Source organism: Micromys minutus (assembly GCF_963924665.1).
Source record: "Micromys minutus genome assembly, chromosome: 7".
NCBI classification, from domain to species: domain Eukaryota; kingdom Metazoa; phylum Chordata; class Mammalia; order Rodentia; family Muridae; genus Micromys; species Micromys minutus.
Genome location: NC_137976.1, coordinates 69833088 through 69856923, shown reverse-complemented (window position 1 = coordinate 69856923; position 23836 = coordinate 69833088). Strand labels below are relative to the sequence as shown.

General features: G+C 45.1%; 1 pseudogene across 1 annotated transcript; it reads left to right on the top strand.

Annotated features, from left to right (window-relative positions):
- The first annotated feature begins 1206 nt into the window (after positions 1 to 1206).
- On the top strand, positions 1207 to 2054 carry LOC308422785 (prohibitin 1-like; annotated as a pseudogene). Its single transcript has one exon. The product of its transcript is annotated as a prohibitin 1-like (transcript).
- Positions 2055 to 23836: the final 21782 nt, after the last annotated feature.

The window sequence follows — 23836 nt, the reverse complement described above, 5'->3', positions numbered from 1 at the left end:
TTTGTCTTAGTCAAAGGCCAAGAATGCTGGGACAGAGCTCTGGCGCTTCATCTGCTTTGGCCTTATCTCTCCTGCCTTTGATACAGCCTAAAGGAGCACTCAGAAACTATAAGCAAAGATGTGACGGAGACTTAGTTAGCAAGACACCTCACAGAAGGTCAGCTGGACTAACCAGCCACATCTCAGTGCTTGCCCGGCTTCTGTGGTGTAGACAGCCCTAGACTAGCAACTCCATAGGTATCTCAGCCCTGCTCTGCAGGGGCTCCACCCCCTCCTTCTCACAAGCTCCTACCTAGAATCCTAGAATAAAACTCTCTACATTCACCCTTCTATTTTCTGTTTATTCTTCAGGTTTGAGGGGCAGGATATGGAAGCCCCTGGTGTGGTGTGGCTTTGGTGGCCACTGATTTTGTTGGGTACCTTAGCTGTGAGCCGTGCGCCTCCGAGGTAGGAGAGCCTTCACGGCACCACGGACACTCGCTTCCTCGTCCCTCACCAGTGGCAGTATGGATATAGGACATTTACAAGTTTTGTAACCTTTGGTATTTTGTTTAAAATGAACACCCTTGTATGCACAAAGCATACACAGATTAATAAATTCAAACAAATGGCTCTCAAGAATATATTCCTTGGAGTAGGTATAGATACTAAAGGGCACACGTTTTTGTTTTTCTTGATTTGGTTTGGTTTTTCTCTTTTCTTTTTTAAAAGGTGTATTTATTTATTTGTTTATTTATTTATATATCTATTTATTTCATGTGCGTGGGCACACTGTAGCTGTTTGTCTTCAGACACACCAGGAAAGGGCATCAGATTCCATTACAGATGGTTGTGAGCCACTGTGTGGACTTGGACTCAGGACCTCTGGAAGAGCAGTCCCTGAGTGCCCTTAACCACTGAGCCATCTCTCCAGCCCTGGTTTGGCTTTTCAAGACAGAGTTTCTCCGTGTAGTGTTGGCTGGCCTGGAACTCACAGGGATCTGCTCGTCTCTGCCAGAGCGCTGGGATTATAGGCATGTGCCGCCATCAGTCAGCTAAGGGCACACGTTTTTAAAACAACGTGAGAACCACGTAACCATATACAGCCTGGCCCTCTAGAAGATCTACCTTACGCACTGGCCTTCTAGCCTTCAAAACTGAGCCAACTGGAACTTATTGTTTATGAAGTTTAAAAAATTCTTTATATAAAACTTTTTAGGGGGAATCCATGTGGAGGTCAGAGAGAAAGCAGGGGTGAGCGGAAGCAACAGAAGGAGTCATGGCTGCCAAAGTGTTTGATTCCATCCGAAAGTTCGGCCTGGTTAGCCGTTGCAGGAGGGGCGGTGAACTCTGCTTTATATAACGTGGATGCTGGTCACAGAGCCTTCATCTTTGACTGATTCCGTGGCGTACAGGACATTGTGGTAGGGGAAGGGACTCACTTTCTCATCCCTTGGGAACAAAAAACAATTATCTTCGACTGCCGCTCTCAACCACAGAATGTGCCAGTCATCACTGGTAGCAGAGACTTGCAGAATGTCAACATCACACTACGCATCCTCTTCCGGCCGGTGGCCAGCCCGCTTCCTCGTATCTACACCAGCATTGGCGAGGACTATGATGAGCCGGTGCTGCCGTCCATCACCACAGAGATCCTCAAGTGGGTGGTGGCTGGATTCGATGCCGGAGAATTGATTGTCCAGCGAGAGCGGGTCTCCAGGCAGGTGAGCGATGACCTCACGGAGCGAGCAGCAACATTTGGGCTCATCCTGGATGACGTGTCCCTGACACATCTGACCTTCGGGAAGGAGTTCCCAGAGGCAGCAGAAGCCAAACAGGTGGCTCAGCAGGAAGCGGAGAGAGTCAGATTTGTGGTGGGAAAGGCTGAACAGCAGAAGAAGGCAGCCATCTTCTCTGCTGAGGGGGACTCCAAAGCAGCCGAGCTGATCGCCAACTGGCTGGCCACAGCAGGTGACCTGACTGAGCTGCGGAAGCTGGAGGCTGCTGAGGACATTGCCCACCAGCTCTCCTGCTCTCCAGCAGGGCAGTCCGTGCTCTCCCAGCTTCCCCAGTGAGGCCAACCAGGCCACGGCCTCGATCATTCTGGATGACGCCTTCCTTCTGCCCCACCCCAGAAATCACTGTGACTGAATGATTGGCTTAAAGTGAAGGAAATAAAGGTAAAATCACTTCAGATCTCTAAAAAACTTTTTTTTGAAGAATGTTGTATTTAGTGGACAAGCATAGGAATTAGTCTTGAAATTCAGTCAAGCACAGGGGCACACACCTGTAATCCCAGCACTCAGACATTGAAGCAGGTAGTCTAGAGTGTAAGACCAATCTGAACTACATATAGGTTCTAGTTGAGACCAGGCTACTACCTGAAGCCCTGCCTTAAAAGGCCAAGAACTGTACCAAGACATTAAGAACCTCTATAGTTAAGTTTTGCCTCAAGATTGAGTATGTACTTTGATTCACTTATTAGCTCATCTATTACATCATCATTCGATTATCATTAGCTCATCCATTATATCATTATTTGATTATCAGCTGCCCTGCATTTAGATTCTTCAATCTATGTTGTAGCATTGGTGGTGGGGTGCATGTGTGGACTTCTCTCTCTGTGCATTATTATTATTATTATTTTTAACTTAAGTGGTCCATTGGCCCAGGGAGATCTGGTGCTTTCTCAGGTTTTGGCTACACTTATGACAAGACAAGCTGGAGAATCCATCTAACCATTTGGCTCCAGGTAAAAACTGGAGCATCTCCTAAGACTGAGGACAGGGAGAGATGAGGGACGAAGAGCTCATAGCCTGTGTGCACCTCACATCTCCTGTGCCTCCACCTCCCGAGTGCTGGGGTGGAAGGTGTCTTGTGATAAAACTTTTTCTAGGGAGTTGCAACACTCACTTTTACACACCCCAGAAAGGGAGCCCGATGGAGCACTGAGACACGGATGCACCCCTGTAATCCCCACACCCAGGAAGACAGGTGTGGAGATCAGAATGTCACCTTGAACTTGAGACAATCCTTATGTCTGTTTCCTACTGCTGGGATGGAATGTGTGAGTCATTAATCTCTGCTAACAGACAATATCACTGAAGACTAGAATCCTTCCCAGAATCCCCAGCGATTCAGTCAGCTACCCTGAGTTGTGATATGCCCTATGACTCCTACCTGCCTACCAATCTTAACCTCCCCATTGCCTTAACTCGTGTCTAGTCCTTCCCCTTCCAGGTGTTTGCCACTAGATGGCAGGGTAGGTCTAGCTCAGGCAACGTATGGAGCGCCTCGGTCCAGGTGGACTGTTTTTTCAGGGCTTTGATGGGGGACAGTCAAAGGAGTTATGTGGGGCACAACTCCTTTGGGTCTCTTGCTTCTGTGCTCCCAATCACCTCTATGATCAGTTTACAGACGAAGGCCTGGAATCGTCTCTGGGTCTGACACTGAACTAGATGTTGTCTCCGTCTGTGGTGTGTGTGGAACTCAGGAAAGTAGAGAAAGAACAGCTTACTGAAAGGCCTCAATCAAGCACAGCCCACACTCAGGAGGACGAGCCTTCAGGGTAGAAAGAGGGTGTCCTGGGCTCAGAGCACAGAGTCTACGTTGTCCCCGAGGGCCAAGCTCTTTGCTCTGTTGGCTGTGATCCGGCATCCTCTCCCGCCCCTGGAAGCCTTGAAGTTCTGAGTTTCATGGAGCACAGAAACAGTTTTAGAAAGAACTCGGCTGAGTAGCCCTCCAACTGTGCTTGCTCTGGCAACACGCTCAGTTCCAAGTTCCTCGGGGAAGCAGAGAGGCAATAGCATGAGTATTTATGATTCGCCTTAGAACGCTATCCGAGGTTGGCTCCAAACTCATGGCAATCCTCCTGCCTCAACCTTGCAAGTGCTGGGCTCCGTGTTTGTGCACCATATACATGTAATGTCTAGGGAGGCCAGAAGAGGGTGTCAGATCCCCTGAAACTGGAGTTAAAGATGGTGTGGGTGGCCATGTGAATATCACGTGGGCTAGTGCTTCCTGTCCCATACTTAATTGTCTTCTCTGTTGTTCTTCTTCTGGCTCTGAGTGACTTGTATTTGTTTTGTTCTTGTGAGACAGGATCTCTCATAGCCCAGGAATGTGCTATGAATTGTGTCATGTGGTTGCTGGGAATTGAACCTGGGTCCTCTGGAAGAGCCGCCAGTGTCCTTCACCACTGAGCCATCTCTCCAGCCCCCAAGTCTCTATAGTAATATTCTAGTCAAGATATTTTCATTTCACAGATAAAGACACTTCAGGGAGTTTTGGTGGCTTATCCAAGTCACAGAGCTATTGGAGACTCTTGTTTGGCCAAGTTAGAAAAGATGGGTCATCGTATTTGGAGTTCAGAAGTTGGGCATTTGGACACCTCTTAGCAACTCTGTGTGAATGCCAACCTGCTGTATTATATAAGGACCAGCTTTCCCCACAGCTGGTGATAGCCCTTTCTCCCACACAAACACACAGGGGAACAAGGAAACTAATGCCAGGTGAGCACAGAACAGTACTTGGAGCATGGAGGCCACGGGGGTCTGATATGGGAACCAGAGCTGCAGCAAGGGCCTGTCATTTTAGCTACCAGAGGAGGCTGGATGGGAGGGTCACTTGATCCCAGAAGAACAAGGACAGACTGGAAACACAGTGCGAACCATTCTAAAAAGAAGAAACAAAAAGACAAAGCCAGCCTCCTTAGGCACCCATGTCAGCACTCAGAAGCAATAGATTTAAGAGTTGGAGGCCAGCCCAGCATGGCCCTGCTTGAGATAAACCAAGCACAAAAACCTAAACAAACGGAACAATTCTTCTCTGTGTGAAGAAATGCAAGCAGAGAGATGTTCCACTTCTGGGTCCAGGCAAAGCCATGGGGTCCAATGTTGGACCAGTGGGCAGGTCGAGTGTGGCAGCTCTGAGCTGGAACCCAGGGAGTCCCTCAGTAGGTGCTCAAAGTATGTATGTAACATGTTCCTAAGGGCTATGCAGCCCGAAGGATTCGGACGGAAGGGAGAGAGTTAGGGTAATGTCCTGGGTGACCAGGAATGAACAGAGCACTAAAACTGGCAACTCCTAAGATGGTGGCTTCCTGACATTAGGGCTTGCCTCCTTGAGCCGGCTTGATTTGGTGGCAGAATAGGGACTTTGTGACCTGACACTGTAGTAACACTGTAGGCATCCTGATCTAGGGGAGGAGTCTGAGTAGGATGGCAGATCCTGCTCTTTGGCAATAGGGAATTGTGGGCCTGTGACTGCGGTGCTGCAGGGCTGGGCAGCTCCTGTCTGTGTCCTTACGAAGGACAAGTGCTTGGCCCTGGTGGGATGGAAGGAGCCACCCAACAGCTAAACATCTGTCGTCTGCAGTTAGGTCAGCTTCTTTTTCTTCCACAGTGTGTGTGGCAAAGACTCGGGAGCCAGTGCCTGCTCTTCCCGGCACGCAGCTGGGCGTCATTTCCTAGTATGTTCTGCAGGAAACTGCAGCTGTGTAGCTGACTTACAGATGCTCCAGTTAGGTCAGAAGTGATACAGTAGCTGGGCAGTGGCAGTACATGCCTTTAGTTCCAGCACTGGGGAGACAGAGGTAGGCAGGTCTCTGGGTTGCTATACAGCAAGTTCCAGGACAGCCAGGACTACACGGAGAAACTTTGTCTCACACAAGCCAAAACCAGAACCAAACCAAAACCTCAGAAGTGATGCAGGACGCTTCCAGGCTTCTAGGCTAGCACACAGCTCTTAGCTCTGCTGTGATGCTATATCATCTTCGCCCTGCCCTGATGCTCACAGAAGCCTACGTTCAGGGGATTGTGGGCCCAGCTACTGAAATTCCATCTTGAAGAATAGCCCCAAATAAAGAGAATAAAGGAATAAATAAAAGCATCTCTTTAAGGAGCTAACATGATGGTTCATCAGTTAAGAACGTGCTGTTTCTCCAGAGGAGCCCAGCAGACTCCTAGTTCCTGCAGTGGGCAGCTCACATCCACCTGTGACTCCAGAGCCAGGACATCTGACGCTTCCGACCTCCTCAGGAGGCACTTGCACTAAAGGTGTTCATGCACAAGTTCACAACTGAAAATAGTAAACGTTAAAATTTTTAAAATCCCACAAATTAGAAATGCCTACTTTGAACTTTATTTGAACCGGAAGTGAATTTCCACACAGCTAAAGGCAATTGGCATTGTGTTTTATTTATTACAATGGCTCTCGCTGCTAACCGACCGGGTTGTGCCGGTTTTACAGAGAGGAAAAGGAGATCAGAAAAGGTCAAGTAATTTGCATAAGGTCCCACATCAAAAAGTAACTATCCAACTCTCTAGCCCAAGTCCTGTCCAGAGCGATACATTGCTTCCAGTGGGCGGGACCAGCTTCTCAGAGCCTGGCTGAGATTTCTTTCCTACTGAATCACCCTCTGTAAGTTGTGGGGTCTCAGCTGCAAACCAGAAAGAGGAAAGGATCCAGGGATCCCACTCTATAGCAAACTGTGTAGGAGGAAATCTGAGAGCCATAGAGGGCTGGCAGAGCTGGCCCAAGCTGCAGGGCCCTGGTCCACCACTCAGGAGCCTGGAAGTCCTGAAGAGTTTTTGATTTCTAATGACATTCCTGCTGGCCCTCTGTCTGTTATCATCTGTGTCCCTCCAATCTGAGTTCAGAGGTGACCTGTATGAGCTGCCCAAAGAGGCCCCAGCTACCTCTTTGTTCAACAACAATAGCTTTGCGATAACAAGAAAATCAGATGCAGGTGAAAGTTTATTTTTAACATTTCTGAGGCCAAATGGGGATTTAACAGGAAAATCAGAGCTTTTCTGCTGCCTGTCTCCAAAAGTGGCTCTTGGGTGCTTTTGGCTAGCCAGGGCTCCAGTGTGCTTGGATCCTATCCAGGGTCTGAGGGGTAATGGGGTAGACAGCGTAGTCTTTTCTGGGCTTTCTTTTGGCAAGAGATAGACATTTGGGAGCTGGGAATGTAGATCAGTTGTTAGAGTGTATGCTCGCCCATGCCTATAATTCAAGGTCATCCTTGGCTATATTATGATCTTGAGGCCAGCTTCAGCTATGTGGGACAGAGTAAGACGGAAAAGGGAAGAGGGAGGAAAGCGGGAGGGACGCAGGGGGGATTTGTTTGAAGTTGGAGTTCAGCTTGTCCGCCCTGAGTGTGATCAGCTCAGGAAGCCAGGCTGCTCAAGCCATCTCATACACATACAGTCTTTTTACCCTTCAATCAAATGGGACTGACACTTGAACAAATGTATAGTAAAGGGGAGGTTTATTGGGCACATGTGCACGTGGCTTTAGTTGCAGTTGGGGAGGTTGAGGTAGGAGGCAGGAGGGCTGCAAGTTTAAGTGTAGTCTGCTTAGAAAAAAAAAAAAAAAAACAACAGCAACAACAAAAACCCACACCACCCACCCAAACAAACAAACAAAACACAAGGAAAAAGACCCTTCTTTGAAACCCTTAGCCCGGTTTTGGGCTAACTCTGAACTTACACCTCTCTTTGTCCTTGTGGAAGCTCACAGGTGGGCCTGGTGTGTGTGTGGGGAGGGGGACCTTGCTACTTAATTGCAAAGGACTTATTTCTTCACCTTTCTGGCCACTTTTGATCCCTGAGGCCATCCCAGTGCAGAGATGCTCCTCACTAGCAGACTGCTCAAAAGCTGATTAGCCTTCTGTTGTCTCAAGGTGTGTATGAACATTAATTTTCTTTTCTCTGAAATTGCCATATGCAGGCTGGGGTGGGTGTGGGGGTGTTGACTTCTGCTGAGAACCCAACAACTGCTATTATTATTACTGTTGTTGTTGTTTCTTTGCGTAACAGCCTAGCTGTCCTAGAATTTGCTTTATAGACCAGGCTAGCCTCGAACTCTCAAGAGATCCGCCTACCTCTAGTACCTCCTAAATGCTGGGATTAAATGTGTGAGCCTCAATGCCTGGCTCGCAACTCTGTATCCAAAAAAGGGGTGCTACAAGTTCTTGGTGACCACAACTGCAATACAGTGTTTCAAGGAAACAAAACAATACTAACAATGAAAAAGAATGGCTTAGGCAGGGCTTGGTGGAGAATGCCTTTAATTGTAGCAGAGGAAGCAGGCCTCTGAGTTTGAGGCCAGCCTGGTCTACACAGCGAGTTCCGGGACAGCCAAGGGCTGGCTTTAAAGCCAGCTCTCCTAGATGCGTAGGCTTCTGGAGGGGAAGTAGCTAGTCTGGAAACCTAGCCTCTTTTGCCATCTTCTCAGCCCCACAGCAGCTCTGACCAGCTGACTCCCTCTTTTCCTGCACTTCCTCTGGATGGAGAAATCGGTAGTTTTTGACTTCCTGTCCGGGCTAATAGCACTTCCTCTATGTATCTAGCATTCCTCACATTCATTGCTAGCAGCTCCGACAATTCGACAAGGGTCAGCTCAGGGCCACACCTCTCACAGAGCACCTTGTGTTTTCTGGTAGATTTTTCCTTTCTGCTTCTCTTCCTGTCCCTTTGAGACAATGTCTCATAATGTAGCCATGGCTGACCTAAAGTTTGCTCTGCAGACTAAGACGGCCTTGACTTTGTGACTAACCTGTCTCCTTTCATGCTGTGCCTAAGGACTTCAGCCACTATACCCAGCCTTTGAAATTTTTCACACAGTTGTTTTGATTGTATCTATGCTCTATGCCTGCCCCCTCATTCTTGTCCCTGAACTTCTGGTCCATTTTTACTTTTAGCAAACTGTTGACTTCAGGTTGTGTTGCTCCGGTACTCACTCTGGATGTGGTGCCATCCACCGGAGCAGAGCCAACCTAACACAGAATTCAAGAAAACCAACTCTGCCTCCCCAGAATCATCTATTGTCAATGGCTTCTCAGTTAGGGGTGTCATGCTTGAATGTTCACTGGTGGGACTTCATTCAAGCTTTGAGCCCACAGCCACAGCTGCTGGTTCTTGGGTATAGTGCTTCTCCTTACTTCGCTCCTCCCTCCCTCCCCCCCTCCCTCCCTCCCTTTCTTCCTTCCTTCCTTCCTCCCCTCCTTCCTTCTCTTCTTCCTTCCTCCCTCCCTTCTTTTCTCCTTCCCTCCTTCCTTTCTTTCTTTTTGGTATATGTGTCCATCTCCCACCATTCCTGCCCCCACAGGGTTTCAGGGCTTCTCTGTGTATCCCTGGCTGTCCTGGACCTCTGTAGACCAGACTGGCCTCGAACTCAGAGACCCGCCTGCCTCTGCCTCCCAGGTAGTAGGATCAAAGATGTGCACCACCGCTTCCAGGTTCATTTTCAAATCATTTTAAAAACAATGCACTTAACCCTACTTTATGTGCATCGGTGTGAGGGTGTCAGGTTGCTTGGAAGTGGAGTTACACACGGTTATGAGCTGCCATGTGGGTGCTGGGAATTGAACCGAGGTCGTTTGGAAGAGCAGCCAGTGCTCTTTACCACTGAGCCGTCTCTCCAGCCCGTCTTCTACTTCTTAACAGGAACTCTGCCTGAGCACAAGCTTGAAGTCAACGCCAAACCTCCTGTTAATTTCCCACCCATCATCACAAAGTCCTTTCTTCCAGAGAGCTTTTGCATTTTCCTATTGTATGAACCAGAAGGAAGCACGACTTCTGTTCCTATCTATAGACGTAAAGACTGAGGCGTGGTGGGCTGGATCTGGGTTGAGGTCTGGGCAGTACGGCTCCAGAACCCGCACACAGGACCATGAGACAATTGCACATTGGTACAACCTGTCTGCGTGGATCTTATTCACTTTCCCAAATGCCCCGGGCACCCCGACCTGGGTCTTTTCCAGTGCGGATACCTGTCTCTCTTACGTTCACCCTTGCTTTTTACAGAAGCCCCATCCCCTGCAGAAAAGAAACTGGATTAGAACTTCTCTGTTTAAGTCTCGTTCTCCAGCTGTCAAATCCCTTGTGCACTCCCAGTGGCGCATCGCTGGCTTCCTCGCAGCCACTCGGAGCACAGACGGCTGTGACTGTCCTTTGCAAGCTGTACAGATGCAAACCGCTTTGGTGTCATATAGCAAGGATACGTCTACGCTGTGCGCATTTCAGCAAAGCTTGCCTACACGTTCTCTTGAGCAAATGTCTCTCTATGCTTCCGCTTTCTCAACTGGGGGAATTAAACACAATAGTGTTTTTTAAAAGAAGTGGACCCGGAATACATGTTGTATGTGTTCTTCGGCCCTTGCTCTTTCTTGAGCTGCTGGTAAAGCATTATTTCTGCTTCTTGTTAAATGGGGAATGGTCCAAGATACACCTTCTCTCTTCCCCTCACTCTCTGAATGAAGGGCATCTGCCTCCTGGTTTAATCCCAAATCAACAGTCTGTCATTTGTTTGCCAAAGAAAAACACTATGCAGGTTCCTTTGTGCTACCCACGTGGACATCCACCAACAGCCCCACGCCAGTTCCAAATGCAGAGCATCTGCAAGCTTAGCAGCTCCCTGACCCTTGGAGTGCTTGTTCAGCTGAAATCACTTGCGTCTGGCACAGGCCTTCTCTTTTGATTTTGGCAGCACAGGAGGGCGTGAAAAAGCTGGGTTAGTGTTAGGGCTGGGATTAGAACAGAGCATACTGTTAACACTTCTCTCTTTGCTAACTTTATGAAGTTCAAGAAAAGCTTTCTGGGGAATGGCACGATTTTATTTGCCAAAAGCTGAGATGGGCCAGGGAAGACATAGTCAGCATTTGGAACTGCCTTGCCTTAGAATTTGACAGCCAAGGAGGGAAGAGTCTGCCTGGGAGCGGGTGACCATGTGGGTAGTGTGGAAAAGGGACTTGGAAGGATTCGGAATGCTGAACGCGCTTGGCTCTCCCACGGGCACACTGTCTCTCCAGCCGTCTCTTCCCCTTCTCTAGCACAGAAACCTGTCCAGGTCCTCGTCACCCTCACCAACCAGAGCCATATTTTCTGATGCATCTCCTCGTCCCCTTATCTGTCCTAAACACGTGACCCCAATTTCTATGATGGCTGTTCAAGCCTTCAATTGTTATTAAGTCAAAGTGTCACCTTTAGCACAGTGTTAAAGCCTCTCCCCCAAAAGCCACACTACACTCCTTCCTCACGTCATCCTTTATTTTCTAAGAGCACTGTAGTGACAGCCAGTTAGGCCCACGTCATCCTGCAGATGTGACATGACATCCCCAGTCAAGCTGCCTACTCTGGTCCCTCTGCCCAGATTGTCTCATGTCTGTCATCCTTGAGGACAAGGTAAATACTGCCTCTTCTACACAGCCCCTCCAGGCAAAGCACACACCCCACTGATTTAGTCTCCGACACGTATGTAATGCACTTGTGTGTGCCAATAAAGGACCCTGGGGACAAGACTATACCTTATTCATAAATATGCACCTTCTGCTTTGTGCCAAGTGCCTTGTTCAGCATGTTACTTATTTTAATTTTTTAATTTTTTTTGCAAGCTGATGGGACAGACTCCCATGATGCCAGGGAAGAGCCAGAGCAGTCGGCTGAGTGTATGACTGTGTCAGGATCACCGAATCTGTGCTCATCACGGGTAGCTACTCCCTGTGAGTGCGTCTGTCTCTGAGAAACTGTCCCAGTTGGCAGGCATTTTAGCCCAATTAGGTTTACTGCACTAGTTACTTTACGGGTCACACTGTGTCCAGAGTCATGAATGTCATCCTTTGCCTCACTTTCTCCCAAAATATAGACTGGTTCCACTTCCCTTCAAGGAGGGCTGTCTTCCTCTTTGGTCCAGCTCCCTGCGAAGCTTCACAATCACTCCCAGGAATGTGACTTGATTCTAAATCTAGGCAAGTTGACAGTGAAGACTGGTCATGGCTCTCACAAGATTTGTCTGTGTTACGTGGCAGATATTGGCTCACGGGATCCCATGGGCTCCTCCCAAGAATCCAGGACCACCAGGTGCAGCAGCAGGAGCAGCAGGAGCAGCAGTAGCAGCAGGAGCAACAGCAGCAGCAGCAGCAGGAGCAGCAGCAGGAGCAGCAGCAGGAGCAGCAGCAGCAGCAGGAGCAGCAGCAGCAGCAGGAGCAGCAGCAGCAGCAGCAGCAGCAGCAGGAGCAGCAGCAGGAACAGCATCAGCTGCTGGAATATCCTGAACTTTCCCTTCCTTGCTTCTTAGAAAGTGAAAATTTGCACACAGACCCATCTCAACAGGCCAAGGACATGCTGGGAACTGAGAGGCTGCTGGTGTTCCACAAATTAGCTAGAGGCTTATGCCATAGTCCAGAGAGAACACTGTGATATTACCCATTAGTCTCTGCCAAAGCTCAGACTATCTAATCGTTGGCTCTCTGCTCCTTAGCCCCAGGCTCTACCAGAGATGATCTGCCAGAATGTAGGGCCTGCGACAAAGCTGGTAAACAGGTCAGTCTTGGGGATCTTGGCCGCAGGTTTAACACCAGACTCCCATGCAGGATATGTAAGAAGGACTCTGGACCCAGCTTTTCTTTTTCTGGGTTGACTCTATTTTCAGTGAACCTTAAGTTTATGAATGTAAGTTGCCCCTAGATCCTCTAGACTACCTACTTAAGTTTGTGTGTAATGAATAATGGGCAATTATTTTTTTCCTCAGGATTATTAGCAAAAGCCTCATAATGTCCTACTGTTTTTAACCAGGTTATGTGCCCATTTCTGAGCCAACCATTACAGCAATGGCAGAAGGAGATATGGGCTCCATTCTTAAATTATTGCTAGTGTCTTGGGTACTTTCTTGGCTGCTCTGACAAACCACGTGATGAAAGTGAGAGACCAGATCTTTTGGGTTCAGACTTCATCTTAGAGAACCTATCCTTAGGTTAAACTCTAGTTAACTAACTGGTCGGTACCTAGTGCCAGTTTCCAAGCTATCTATCCCCCAACAAACCTGCGTCTAGCACCAGTTTCCAGGTTAGCCCCCAATAAGACCTGTGTCTAGCACCAGTTTCCAGGTTAATCCCCAACAAGACCTGTGTCTAGCACCAGTTTCCAGGTTACTTCCGCAAATCTGCACCCCCCACATTACAAGCCCGCCCCTGGCACGTCACTTCCTAACAACCACCAATCAGGAGGAAAACAAGTTAAGTTTATGGTTTGGCTCCCAGCAACAGCAAATAATGTTAAAGGCAACAAAGTTCTTTAACAGTCCCCCTCCCAATCACAAGTGTGCCAGGCTAGATACCCCCTTCTTGCCTCTATAAATGCTTGCCTTAAGAAACAGAGCTCAGAGACCCCTTAAGTGGACCTGACCTGAGTGTCAGCCCCATGAGGACTAGCTTTTATGGTAACAGAAGGTGCCATGCAAGCTTCCAAAGGAAGAGAACAAACTACAGTCATACCCAGATGTGACACCCAGTGAGCCATAACAATGACCAGCAAGGCACAATACCCTAAGTGTGCAGTAGTGGTACACACACCTTGGTGATAATTACAGTTCTCAGTTGGTCTTAAGAGCCACTTATCAAGAGGGAAACCATGTCTGGGAACCTAGCCAAGCACTCAGTGCTAGAAAAAAAATCATTGATCTTGGAGGAGAACCTATAGCTACTACTTTATTAAACCAGCACAACCCCTAACAACATTCTAAATATTTACTCTTCTATCCACAGATAAGGGCAGTCCTCACCTCTCAACAAGGAAACTTCTCTTTGCAACAGAAACCATTACAATGTGACCAGTCAAAATGCAGAGTTGTGGAGTCCAGTCCCAATGGATATGTCTACAAAACATTCCCAAACCTAAGGCTTAGGGAGCACTGTGGAAGAGGGGATGGAAAGATTCTAAGAGCCAAAAGATCAAGGAGTTTGCTCTGAGAATGTCTCCTACTGATGTCAGAAGCTACATTCATAAAATCTCACCAACATGATTGCCTAACACGAGCTGAACAAGGAGAACACAAGCAGACATTGCTATAGTCTAGGAGTTGCCCCACAAACTATACGAACACCAGTCTCAGTCAGATAGGGATAGTTTATTGGTCTCACATCTTAGTACTTGTCAGACTAGAGACATAGTTCAGATCAGGGGCTGAAACTGTGCCGTCAAACATTCCTCAGAGATGGTTTATTATCAGAAAACCCAGGTTTAAAAGTTTAAAAGGCAAAAGGGGGAGCAATATTACATTTTGGCTCATTAGATAAAGTATTATCAACTAACCTTTAAGCTGATTGGTCCGATATGAGGTAAGAGGGATGGTGGACGGGGAGGGGGGGTGAACAGGTGAATTTCAGAACATTGAGATAGTAGAGCATGAGTATTATAATCATCGCTTCTGGCTTATTGGAAGTATTCTTCAGGGTCGGCCACAAAAGCCATAATGAGCTCATATATAGGTGCAGGGCATTCTGCCTTTTGGTCAGTCCTGACTCAAGCCATAACAGTTCACATTGACCTTTAGCTTGACGGATCCTGCGTAAAGCTTTTTGGAATTTATTAAGATTAACAAACTTCATACAGAACAGAACATAATATGTGATCAGCATGACCTTGCTCTGAGACAAGTTATTTTTCTGTATCAGTGACTGGCAGGCATGGAACAACACGGCTCCAACTATGCTGGGATGGGTTGGTCAGAACACAACAGATATGCCAAAGTAGATGGGAGAAGGCTGATGAGACCTTATCATATTCATATACATATATGCATGTAATAATAATTAGTGACAAAAGGGCCATAAATTAAAAATAAAAGCAAACCTCTTAGAATTTCCATTGCTGTGAACAGACACCATGACTAAGGCAATTCTCATAAATGACATTTAACTGGGCCTGGCTTACATTTTCAGAAGTTCAGTCCATTATCATCATATTGGAAAGCATGGCAGCATCTAGGCAGGCATGGTGCTAGAGGAGCTAAGAGTTCTATATTTTGTTCTGAAGGTAAACAGGAGAATACCGGCTTCCAGAAAGCTAGGAAGAGGATCTCAAAGCCCACCTCCACAATGATGCAATTCCTTCAACAAAGCCACACCTACTCCAGCAAGGCTATACCTCTTAATAGTGCCACTCCCTGGAACAACCATATTTAAACAATCACAGCAAGGAAGGTGTGTTGTGTGTAATAATTAAAAATCAATCCACACTATCGCCAGCTTGGCACCAGCCAAGTCCCAATACCGAGACGGTCTGTTTCAGTGCCTCCCCTCGCTAGAGCTCAGAAATAGCCAAATCGTATAGCACTCCCAAATTTCAGCAGCTAGCTGGGGGCGCACTCTCACCAACCCATGCTCTGCTGCTGGTTACCTTTCCACTGGAGGTCAGTTGAGTCGATGCAAAATGGAAAACACCAGATAACTGTGAATTCGCTGGGCGCAAAATCTATCGTCCTAAACTCATTGACTATTCTATGTTAGAAATCTTCTGGCTTTGTATTCTGGTGGATTCTGCCACCAGATCCAACAGTTCCCAGCCAATCATTCTTTTATTCTTCATGATTGTTTTGTCTATTTTGTTAGTTATGGTCTCCATTGCTGGGAAGAGACACCATGACTAAGACAACTCTGCAAAGGACTGTGGCTTAGAGGTTCAGAGGTTTAGTCAATTATTATCATGACAGGAAGAATGATTGGTGGTATCACCATGTCTGATTTTCATTTAGTGATAACACCAGCATGGTACTACAACCAACAAGGCATGTTGGCCAGTGGGCTAGAAGTGAGAACCCAGACCTAAATCTGAGTTACAGATAAAGACTGTGTTCCTACAGTCACTCGATTTTTGATAAAGACAAAATACGTAAACAAACAGACAAAAAAAAAAAAAAAAAAAAAAAAAAAAAAACTAGAAAAAAGCCCTCAACAAATGGAGCTGACCAAACTAGATAGCTACATATAGAGCAATGGAACTAGATCCCTACCTATTACCCCACACAAACTCAACTCCAAATGAATCAAAGACCTCAGCACAAGACCCAAAACCTGAGTTGTGACAGAGAAGAATGTGTAGAATCAGTTCAGCTTACAGGGATGGGAAAGGACTTTCAGAGCAGGAACCTAGTAAGGCAGGCATTAACACCGACAGGAAAGTGACCTCATTAAACTAAAATGCCTCTCCACAGAAGAGGACCCCATCATCTGAATGTTAAAGCAGCCTAGAGAGTGGGAAGAATCTTTATCAGCTATATCTGTCAGAGCTTTGATATTTAGAATATACAAAGAACTTGAAAAACTAAATACCAAGAAATCAAATTACTCAATTTAAAATCAGGGCAAGGAACTAAACAGAGAGTTATAAAAGAGAAAGAAATAAATAAAGAAAGAAAGGACAAAAAAGAAAGAAAGAAGAAAGAAAGAAAGAAAGGAAGGAAGGAAGGAAAAAAAGACAAAAAGGAAGAAAAAAAGGAATACAAATGGCTGAGAAACATTTTTTTTTTAAATGTTCAGCATCTTTAGTCATCAGGAAAATGCAAATTAAATCTACTTTGAGACTTCACCTTAACCCAATCAGTTAAGTTTAAAAATGACAACAAATGCCAAGAAATGCTGGCACACATATGGGGAAAGGGGAACACTTAATCACTGTTAGGGGGAGTGCAAGCTGGTGCAGCCACTATGGAAATCAGTGTAGAGTTTCCTCAGAAAGCTATAAATAGATCTACCATATGATTCACTATTATATATGTCAGTTCTGGGCATGCTCCCAAAGGATTCTATATCCTACTTTCAGAGATATTTCTTCATCCGTGTTCATTAATTCCACATTCACAATAGTTAGGAAATAAAATCAGCCTAGATGTCCATCAATGGATGAATGGATAATAAAAATATAGCTCATATACACAATGAAATCTTATTTAGCTGTAAAGAAAATAAAATTATGAAAATTTCAGGCAAATGGATGGAGTTGGGATGATCATTTTAAGTGAGGTAACCTGGACCCTAAAAGACCACACTGTATGTTCTCTTTTGTATATGGATGCTAGTTTCTGGGTTTTTTGTTTTTGTTTATTTTTCTTTATTGTGCATGGGTCTTTTATCTGTGTATCACATACATACAGTGCCCTCAGAATCCAGAAGTTGTCAGATCCCCTAGAACTGGAGTTGCAGATAGTTGTTAGCTGCCATGTGGGTGCTGGGACTTGAGCCCTGATCTTTTATAAGAACAGTCTATGCTCATAACTGCTGAGCCATTTCTCTAGCCCAGATGCTAGTTTTCAAATGCTCTGGATGTGTTAAATTGGAGTAACCATAGACGGCTGAGAAAGTACTCAGGGGCCCTAGGGGAATTTCTAGGGAATGGGAAAGAATGAAGATAGTATAAAACAGGAAAGAGGAGTAACAGAGTAGGAAGTGTGGATGGAGGTGAGGTTACAGGGAGGAGGGATAAAGACCCAGCACTAAAGGCCTGTCGCATGAGTTTTTAGCTACTCTTCTTTATGCTCCCAGAGGGTCTCACTTCTAGCCACCTGCCCAGGGAATCTTTGGATCAGCAAATGAAAGATGCACACATTAGCTTCTTTTTGATCTGCCGTGTAGCTCGATGGTTGGGCACTTCTAATCCTCCACCTGCTACCCTAGACCTAATCCCCTGAAATCTCACACGGCTGGTTGGCTCTATCACCTGCACCTCCTACGTCCTTCCGTATCCTACCACTTTGTGGTAATTTCTTATTCTTCTCCCCCTTGTGTCCTATCCCTCAGAACTCTAAGTGTCCTGCCCCGTCTCCCTTTGCCCAACCTTTGGCTGCTGGCATCTTTATTGATTGATCAAAAACCAGTTAGGGACAAGGACCTTTAACATTTGGACATGCAGATTCCCAACTGAAACAAAGTGTTCGAACCAATCTTCAATGAAGACCTTTGAAAAACCCATATGGAAACCCACTACTATAGAAGCTTCCTTAATACATACATATACATACAAAAACATATACATAAACATATATAAGATGGATTTAAGTGGGGCTAAATATAGGAGCTCCCATAACGAGGGGCAGCGCCTCCCTACAGATACCATAAGCTATCAAATAAAAATCCCACGAGTGAACCCTGTGAGAACACTATGAGTTACAATAACAATGAGCTCACCAATATACATTCACTGGTGCAATAGTGGTACTGTGTTGTGGGAATAACCAACCATTCCCTTATTAGATTTAAAGTCCTCCCCACAAGACAAAACTAATGCCTAGTACCCTTAATTGGGCCCAAACCACATGGCTAGCTAGATAGTAGGCATCGTGGGAGAACCTAACACTTTTGTTCTATTAAATAGATACAGTAATAAATTATATATGTTCTTGTCTTTATACCATAGACTAATGCGTTTCACCATTCAGATTAGTGAAGCTTCTTTCTGCAGCAGAAAACAAGTAACATAGAGTCACAAATATTAAGATTCAGGGAATAGGAAACTGTGGAACATTTATATCACAATGCCCTTCCCCTTAAGGCTCAAGGGTCACTGTGGAAGGATTTCAGAGGGGCTTATGAAGCCCTGCCTCTATCTAAGAAACTGTTAACAATTGATAGCTTCTGGGAGCGTTCATTTTCCTTAGAGATGTAGGCCATGCTTCACCAGTTGGTCCCACAACATATACATTTAGGCCACTGTTGATTGTCTCAGTATGTTAAAAATAACCAACCAGCCAGCCAAACAAACAAAAAATTCCACTTGAAGTTGGAAGGGGAAAGTGGTAGGAGAAATAGGGGAGGGATGGGTGAGGGACTTGATCAAAACACATCATATATGCAAATATGTAATTTTCAAGGACTAACCTTCCTCAAACAACCAAAAAAGAAACAAAGCCCAGGGTTCCCAGAAGAACAGCATCTGCATTATTAGGAAAGTTGCTAGACATGCAAGTTCTCAGAATCTACACTAGAACTCCTGAGTCCCATTTTCTCAGGCTCAGTCCAGCGCCCACCACCAGTGAGATACACACTCTGGGTCAGGATCTAAAGCCAAGTGGTATGGTGGCTCAAAGAAGCAGCTATAGCATTTGGTCAGGGATGAGGAAGGCCCTAAGAAATGAGCATGCTTGTGAGGATTGGGAAATGGAATAAAGTAAACATATGTTCATAAATAATATTTCAATTCCAATGAAGAATTTTGAAAGTTCTTTATGCAGATAAATTTCTTGTTTCTTTTACTTTACATTCCATTCATGGTTCATGATTCTATGAACATATGTATTTGGTTTAGATTTTGTTTTTCATAACAGGGTTTATCTGTATAGACCAGGCTAGCCCTGAACTCCTGAGTGCTAGAATTAAAGGTGTGTACCACCACATGCCACTAACATTCTTGTTTGTAACTAACAAAGATAAGTTTCTCTACTTTACTTTGTTTTGGTTCTTGTAGTACTGGTTGGCCTGGGATTTTCTATGTATACCAGGATGGCCTCAGACTTATAGAGATCTACCTGCTACTGCTTCCTGAGTGCTGGGATCAAAGATATATGCCACCATGCCCAGCTACTACATAAACATTTTAAACACTTAGAATAAAAATTGGAAATGTGGGCTGGAGAGATGGCTCAGCAGTTAAGAGCACTGATTGTTCTTCCAACGGTCCTGAGTTCAATTCCCACGGTAGCTCACAACCATCTGTAATGGGATCAGATGCCCTCTTCTGGTGTGTCTGAAAATAACTACAGTGTACTCACATAAATAAATCATTTTTTTTTTTAAATTGGAAATGTTTTGCCAGGGAAATGTTAGTAGTCCCCCCAAAAAACACACATAGGAGCCAAACTGATGCAACTCACAGCAGGATCTTTATTCTATTTGAGCTAGCCTGCCCAAATGCACCACCATCACGATTGCAGGATGATTTTAGTGGGGGGGAAGCCCCAAATGTCTATCGGGGCAAGGCTTTATAATAAGCAGCAAGCAGGGAGTAAGTTTGCAAGCATCTAACTGGAAAGCTACTGTGGCCTTTAACATAATTGGCTGGTGCTGGGAGTCAGATCATAAACTTAACTTCTGCTCCCTTCTGCATTGGTGGTTGTTAGGCAAGGGGTGGGCTTGTAACCTGGGGGTGCAGCTTTGTTTGGGGAATAACCAATAATAATCTGGTCTTGTTGAGGGAATAACCTGGAAACTATGGTCTTGTTGGGGATTAGCCTAGAGGCTGGAGCTAGGCTCAGGTATTGTTTCGGGACAACTTGGAAAATAATGCTAGGTTCCAGCCTCTTAGTTTACCTGAGTTCAAACTTAGGTCAGGTTCTCTATAATGAAGTCTAAACTTAAAAGATTTGGCATCTCAGAAAATTTATCTAGGAAAACTTTGAAGTTATCTGTGGATTGATTTTTCTTACCTCATAATTACCATCATTACCTCCTAGTCTTTTTCTTATGGAAGTCATTTACATAGTTGATATAGCAGTAGACATATATTGTACATATAGACTTATGCTAGCACAAGCATCCTTCATTATTGAGCAGTATTTGTATGCTGAGTCCTACTTGGCCATGTGGAAGGGATGGTGTGATATGGTTTCCTGCCCCTGAAACAGAGTCAGCAGGGCATGGCCTCCACGAGTGTTGACAATTGCTAGGTGTAAGGCTTGTTTGTATATTTACTTTATGTTCCTCCTTTGGGGAAATGTCCTCTTTGCCAAGGTTAATGACTCCATAATAAGCAGAGACAGCCCAAGTCAGGGAGGTGAGGTGTGTCCATGTCATTATCAAAAATGGTGAAGGCTGAGAATGCAAGACAGCCCTTAAGGCTGTGGGAAAGAACTCTAAAAATATGAGTTCAAAAGTATATAACTTCTCAACTCTGCAAAATATAAGGATGCAACATGAATCATATGAGGAGCTATGCACTATGAACTATGAGCTCTTCAGAAAAATCAGGCAGACTGGAGTTCAAGGTCAGCCTAGGACAGAGTGAATTTAGAGATCCAGGTGTAGTTGGAATGGTAATCCTAGGACAGGGTCCTACCTAGCTAGTTTGTTTCTGTGCTTACAAAGACAGGCAGATCTCTGACTTCATTTGCAATGTTTTTTTAAAGTGTACTTGCTGTTCTTTTCCTAAGAGACAAGGGGCTAAGGTCATGGAATGCTGGTTCGTGGGATAGTCAAGAGGGAACCTGAAATAAATGACAGAATTGATATGTAAATAAAAGACTGGATTTTCAGTCTACATGAGATGAACTAGCAGTGAGCTGACAGTTTTTTTGGAATGTTTAAAATTCAAAAAATTCAAAAAAAAATTCTAGAATTTTTTTTATAGGATTTCTGATTTTGGTTGAAAAATCCATGGAGAGTAAACATAGCTATTTTAGAATTTTTCGTAGTTCTTCTAGACTTTTTTCTAACCTTGGTCAAAAATACTAATAATTATTTAGAGAACTAACACAGCTCTTTTAGAATTTTTTTTTTTTTTTAGCAGTTACCAAGAAAGAAGTGCTTGGAGAGCAAACACAGTTCTTTCACATTTTTTTTTTCCTAGAAAATTCAAGAATTTTTTTTCTCTAGCCTTTTCTGACTTTGGTAAGAAAACTCATGAGCTATCCAGAAAGCTTCTAAAAATTCTTTTCTAGCACAAGAGAAATGTCTCTAAGAGACAGCTGTCTCAAGCATGGAGCTGTCTTGAGTAAAAAGCCCATTACAGAAACCAAGAGCTATCTACAGAGAGCTGTCTAGGAAGCTATCTTGAAGAGACTACAAGGCTGTCCGCTTGCACCCCGTCTTTCGACTTCGAGCCGTTCTTTTCACCACTTTCAAGCACCCCTTCTCTCAGGAACCCCTCTCTAAGCCAAAGCTGGTCTTTGGCATTTGTAGCTATAGTTTTAATTATGTCCAGGAGGTTAGCCAATAAATTCACCATGGTTTATTTAGCCAGTGTCTTATCACTGATGGCTTCTATTTCTAACGTCTGCAGGATAAACATCTCTGTATGTGGACTGCTTTTCCCTTGTTTTGAGTTAAACCTTTAACATGGTTTTCTGGAAGTGGAATTTCAGGGTCACAGGATACAAACTGGTTTATGGTTCGCAATATTTCTTTTGCCAAATTCCTGCCAAAAAGTTTCGTATCGGGTTATATTGCCACCAGCTATGTCTGAGGCTGCCAGCTCTTCCACACCCTTGGCGGTTTTAGAAATTTTAATTAAAAGTTTTGCCAATTTAATAAGCATAAATTTTTACCTCGTTTTAATTTGCATTTTTATTACTTTACCTAATATTTCGCAGTAGGTTTTTCCCATGTAGCTTTAAAGTTCTCAATAATCCTTTTACGGTTGCCAAGCCCTTTCAGTATAGGGGTTTGATGAATGACTGTAAGAACAGAGCCGTCCACTGTAGAGACCACCACGAGGAGACTGTGCAGCAGCCTCCGGAGAGCTCACTCAAAGCTTTCTAGGCACAGACATACTGTTTTCAGCGTCTCCAGTAAACAGCACTACCTGATTTAAGACAAAACCCGGACCAGACTGGGGAGATGCTGTTGATACCCCTCTGCCCTTCACCACCTACATCTAATCTGTAGCCAAGTCCCCTCAATTTCTCCTGAAATCCTCGGTCTTCTACTGCCCAAGTTCAAGCCACACCTTCTCCTGAGGGTCAACAGCCAAACCTGCTTGTGGATACGGTAGCCTTCTAAACCATTCTTCCCACTGCCAGCAGACCTACCGATCTAAGGTCTAGATAAAAATCAACTCTTCGCTCTCATTCTACTTTAACAACTCCTCTTGCTCTCTGGATATAGTTCCCAACTCCCAAGTTCATTCTGCTCTATTCTTTGGATCCCACTGTGTTCTTAAAGAGATATTTATTTTTAAAGCTATGTTGAAATAATACAATAACTTCTTTTTTAAAAAATTTATTTATTTTATTGTGAGTCAGTCCACTCTCACTGACTTAGACACAGGAGAAAAGGGCATCAGATCTCATCACAGATGATTGTGAGCCACCATGTGGTTGCTGGGAATTGAACTCAGGACCTCTGGAAGAGCAGTCGGTGCTCTTAGCCACTGAGCCATCTCTCCAGCCTGCCCTGTCCTGCTCCTATCTGAGTGACACTGTGCCAGGAGCCTTGTCCCAAATCTTTTGGCATCATAGCTACATTTTCAAAATCGTTGACGGAGTCTAAGGTTAAACGATAGGAAATAGTATCTGCTTCGATGAGTGACCTCACTAACGTGCCTTGTCTTGCCTGTCTCAGGGCAATCATCAGAGTGGTACTTTGCTTAGATTTGGCTTTCTCTCTGAAGGATTTGTTACTGGTACACAATGGACAGGCGCATATGACAACAGGAAGTAACATTTAGACACTGACACCGCAACTGGATAGAATACTTTTCTACTTAGGATCTAATAAATAATTGGCCTTTATTTTGGATCTTAAATTTTCATATCTGCTTTTGAACGGCACAGAATAGTGGCTTGAAGTAGACGGGTAACTGCTTGTGGAGACCAGAGGACAACGTCAGGGATTGTTCCTCTTTGGCACTGTCTACAAGTAATCTGGGCTGGTGAGCCACAGAGGCCTGCTTATCTCTGCTTCCCCAACTCCGGAGTGACAAATGTGCCTCCACACCTTCTGTCTTTACTCCATGTAGGTGCCGGGGACTGAACTCATGTCCTCATGCCTCAAGGCAAACACTTCCCCAACTGAGCCACTGCCCTGGCTTTTTCCAGTGGAGAGAAATGCCAATTGTTTCGTTTTTGATTTTTGAAGACAGGGCTTCTCAGTGCAGTTCTTGATGTTCTGGAACTTTCTAGATAGATCAGGCTCGAGCTCACAGATTCTCCCTCCTCTACCTCCCAATTCTGAGATTCAAGGCATGCACCACCGCTGCCCCGTACGTTGAATTATTTTGGATGGATTTGGTGTTTTACTGCTGACTGGCTGTGTGACTAAGGATGGATGTTTTTGACTTGTTTGGAACCCTGTGCTTTGTACTGAGGACAGAATTGTGCTGCCAGATTACCTAACGTATTATAGGCAACAGAGCAGGGTCTAGTGGTTCTTCCA